Source organism: Condylura cristata, unplaced genomic scaffold, assembly GCF_000260355.1.
Source record: "Condylura cristata isolate star-nosed mole 26May11 unplaced genomic scaffold, ConCri1.0 scaffold00018, whole genome shotgun sequence".
In the NCBI taxonomy this organism is placed as follows: domain Eukaryota; kingdom Metazoa; phylum Chordata; class Mammalia; order Eulipotyphla; family Talpidae; genus Condylura; species Condylura cristata.
The window spans coordinates 7,327,591-7,332,236 of record NW_004567119.1 but is presented as its reverse complement, the minus strand read 5'-3'; positions in this window follow the sequence as shown (position 1 = coordinate 7,332,236).

Below are 4,646 nucleotides of genomic sequence, written 5' to 3'. Positions count from 1 at the left end.
CGGCCTCCCGGGTCTCCTTTGCTTCACTCGGGGTCCAAATTCGCTCTGTCACCCCCACAAGTCGGGCAGCTCCCTCTTGCCCCGGCCCCGCCGTCCCCATGTGCCTGCGGAAGCGCGGTCCCCCCTCCTTCCGCTCCCGGAAGGTAAAGATGTGGGATGAGGGCGAGTCGTGGATGTGGCACTATCGGGCGCAAAGAAATAGACGCCAACTCCGCAGAGTGATTAACCTGTTGGACGATGCGCAGCGCTCAGCGCACATAGGACGCGGGTTTCGCTGCTGACGCCGCAGTCTCCCAAGTTAGGGTTCCTGCTGGTCACTTTCCTGGCCCCCCGGAGCGAGGATCTCGCAGGCCGCCCTTTGGAAACACCCGAAGGGACCATGTCCCCGCCTGAAATTTGGCTTAAAACCAATATTCTTGGCATTTGCAACCTCACTGCGTTGCAGAACAGCTAATTTTTTAATGCACCTGAGTTTTACCCAAGTTTAGGATTTTGGGGTCAACTGGTCCCCTGATGTTTGTGTAATAGAATAATTCAAAGCAGCTTCAGTGGGCAGTCATAGCAAGGATCAAATTATGGCGAGTAGAAATGGTCACCTCGGGAGGCTGTTACAATTAGTATCTGGAGCGGAGTCCCCAGTGCCCAGGCATGGTTAGGGTAACGGGCAAGCATTTGGGTCGGGCCATGCCCTCCGCAACCATTTGCTATGGGTTGATTCTTACTGAACAATGAAAAGAGAAATTATTGGTTTTCTTTAGCATTGTGTTTTTATTTGAAGGAAAAGACCACCACTTTTGCCTCAAGTGTAATTGTATTTATACCCAAGGATACTCAGTTTACAGGACACTAGTCTCAATGAAGAAGACGGTTTAGAGAAGAACATGGAAGCTGTCAGACCTCATTTAAATCTCCCCTACGTACAATAAATAGAAAATGGGAGAAGAGACTTCTTTAAGATGAGATTGCTTCTGTGTGACTGTGTGTATGTGGTTGGGATTGGGTCTCTGCACTGTGTGTACGTAATACTTAAGTTTTATGAGAATTCAGGTTAAGCTAAGCAAATGAGAATAGACAGTGAGAAAATGACTATTAATTGTGGTTCTAGGTGAGTAATGTTGGAGTGTTGTTCTTTCAACTTTTCTTTACATTTTTCTTCTTTGTAAGAAAATATAAAATTTATGTAACTACTATTCTTAGGATAGAACCTTAGGGAAAGTCCCGTACCTTATCTAAGAACTGGAATGAGGAAGTCACTTGAGAAAAAACTCATTGTAAAAGGCTTCAAGGTGACTCTGACCTGATGCCCTGTCTATGTTACATATGTCACATTAGAATTTAACATAAATTCTTATACTCTGTTTCAGGCACTGTACCAGGTTCTGGGAATGCAGCTGTCACAGAGAAAGCCCCTGCCCACAAGCCCATGCATACAAAATGGTGGGTGATAGGTAGAATGATAAACGAGGGTGTGGGGTTAGGACATTTAGGGTCAGGATGGGCAGTAAAGGTCTTGCTGAGAAGGTGACATGTGAGCAAAGACCTAACGAAAGTGAAGGGGTGAGATGTGTATGTGTATGCTACCTAAGGAAAGCATCTACTACAAAGAGGGCAGGTGGGTTTAGCTCGGCAGGTTGAAAGGCCAGCAAGGAGATTAGGATGAACATGTGATAGAAAACAAGACAGGGAGTTATGGGAGATGAGGTCAGAGATGTCCTCCAGGACCAGAGTATGGACAGTGCTTCCCGAGGTGTGCTAGCTTCTTTCCTTAAGTGAAACACATCTGGGAAGCACCTGCTATAGTGCTTGCTAGCAACTGCTGTTATTGTTTTCAAAAATAATACAAGCTCGGTGGGGGGGGGGGGAGCTGAAGTTTTCCCTCCTGTAGGTCTAGTGTCCAATGCAGGTGTCACTCGGGTGAAATCAAGTTGACTGCATTCCTTGGTGGACACCTGAGGGAGAGTCTGTTTCTTTGTCTTCTGCTTCTAGAGACCCCTTACAGTCCTCGGCTTGTGGCAGCTGCCTTCCATCTGTGATAAGGGTCTGAGATTCTCAACTTTTAAGATTTTGCCTGATTCGATGGGGCCAGCCCAGATTAACCCAGGATAATCTTCATAGCTAAGGCTTTTAGCCTTAATCACACCCATCTGCAAAAGTCCCTGTGACCTCTGAAAGTAACATTGACAGATTCTGGTGATCAACCTGTGGCTAGCTTCAAGAGGAGCCAGTTGTTCTGCCTGCCACAATTAGACTTCTGCCCTCCAAAGATTTGTCTATTCACAGTCAAAATCCATTCACTGCTCTCAATGAAGCCTCATGACAGCATCTTATTTAAGTCTCATCATCTAAATCCAACAGGTAAGGTAAGGAGCACAATCTCCCTGGAACAGAAGCCCTTTTCACCCACAGACTGGGAAACAAAAAGTTTCTCTGCTCCCCAAGTCCACGGTAGAAGAGGCAGACGATTGCAGTCAGAGCCATTCTCATTCAGAAGGGACAAAATTGAAGGAAAAAGGGGTCACCTGTCCCAAATAATATTTAACATCCAAACAGGTGATTTCCATTACTTCTGAAGTTCTGAAAATAGCCTGTGTGAGTGTTGGTTGTGTCTTGGCTCACACACCATTCCCTGGACATTGGGAGTTAGGGGATGGATGTCTTTGAGGGAGTAAAATTTTGCCCTTCATACTCATCAGATTATTCGGTTTAGTATTATTTCCTACTAATTTTAAGTTTCTCCATTGGCCCTAGTGAAACATATAATCTAGTACCTAAGGAGCTCACCATTTTAAGAAACGTTTTATATCATGTCATGTAAGAGCAAATATGCCATCTAATTTATCTTAAGTAGAAAGGACTGTCGCTCCCATTTTAGATACCAATCCAATTTTCTTTATCTACAGCTAAGTTATCCTAAAATGATCGATTTCTCTCAGACCCAAATTATGTTTCATTTTATGAGCTATGCAGACTTAAAACTTTTAAAGTCCTCTCTCGTTGCACTGGGAGGTGACTGGAAACCCATTTCTGACCCCTGGCAGGTGGCAGCATGTGGTACAGTAACATCACTGTCATTTTCTTATCCCAGTAAACATGCTGTATGTTGTAGACTTGCAGATTTTAGCTAGAAGAGAAGAAAGAATATTGCTGCCAGATTGTAAAAATTTATATCCATTTGTCAACTAGATGGTAGAACAGTTTCATGTGACTACGTTTTATTATAGATTTATTTTAATATTGTTCTTCATTGCTTGTCCCTCACAGAACCAAAAAGCCACTTGGATAAGTAATTTTACTGGATAACACTCAATAAATGCTCATACATGCCTCCACAGACAACCTGTACTCTCCATAGTCATAACTGGCTAATATCCATCAACTCAGCATTTCAAAATTAACAGGATACTGATAAAGTATTCTTAGGGGAAATTTTTAAAATTTTCCTTTGTTACAAAAAGAAGTGTTAATGATCTAAGCCAGGGGAACAAACTGATCCACAGGTAAAATGTAGGCATAGCTGAGCTATACCTGTATACCCTATAAAACTCATGTTAATCAGAAAGAGCCAAAGGACCAGAAGTGAAACATCGCTGAAAATTCTGCACACATTAAAACACTGGTTCTCAGCTGAAGGTTGTGTGTGTGTGTGTGTGTGTGTGTGTGTTGCCCCCAAGGAACACTTGGCAATGCCTAGAGCTACTTCAGATTGCCCCAACTGGGGAGGCTGCCGTCAGCATCTAGTGGGTAGAGACTGCAATGTTGCTAGATGGCCTGCAATGTGCTGGCTCCTCCCACAGAAAATATCAGCAGTACTGAGGTTGAAAATATCTTAACTGAAGTCATACGAGGAAAATATCTCAAATTTTAGTCAATAAAATTTGGCAACTTAGAAGGGACGAACAAATTACTTAACCATAATTTACCAAAACTGACAGAAGAAGAAATAGAAAATCTGAGCAGGTGAACACCAATTACATGAATTCCTAATTAAATACCACTTTATAAAGAAACCTCAAGGCCCCGGTTGACCCAGATGACTGGAGGATTCTATCAATATTTAAAGAACATGTAATGTCAGTCTTATATTAACTCTAAGGAAATAGGAGAAGAGTTAATAGTCTCCAATTAATTTTAGGACAGCCTAACCCTCATAGGAACTATCTGACAATGATTCAAGTAAAAGGTCATAGACTAGTATCTCTCAAGAATATAGCCGTGAAAATTCTTTACAAAATACTGGCAAATTGAATAAAGAAAGATACAATACAATGGCCAGCTGTCATTTTTCCCAGAATGCAAATTTTGCCCACTTTTTAAATCAATCAAATAATACATCTTACCACATTCACTTTAAATTATGTCCATCTCAATATATTCAGATAAAGTCTGGAAACAACTTATTGCGAGAAAGAGCTCTCTTCAATGTATAAGGGACATTTTGAAAGGCCAAGTTATTATGCTAAAAGCTGAAATATTTAACCCTACCAAAGGAATGAAGGGATAATACCTGCCTTCTTTACAACTTTCTATCAGAAGGTAGTGCAGTAGGCAAAGTTGATTAAAGTAATAAAAGATGTAACGATTAGAAAGGAAGAAGAAAGCTGTTTATTCATAGTAGTATGAAGAGAGTATTTTTAAAAACTTAAAAT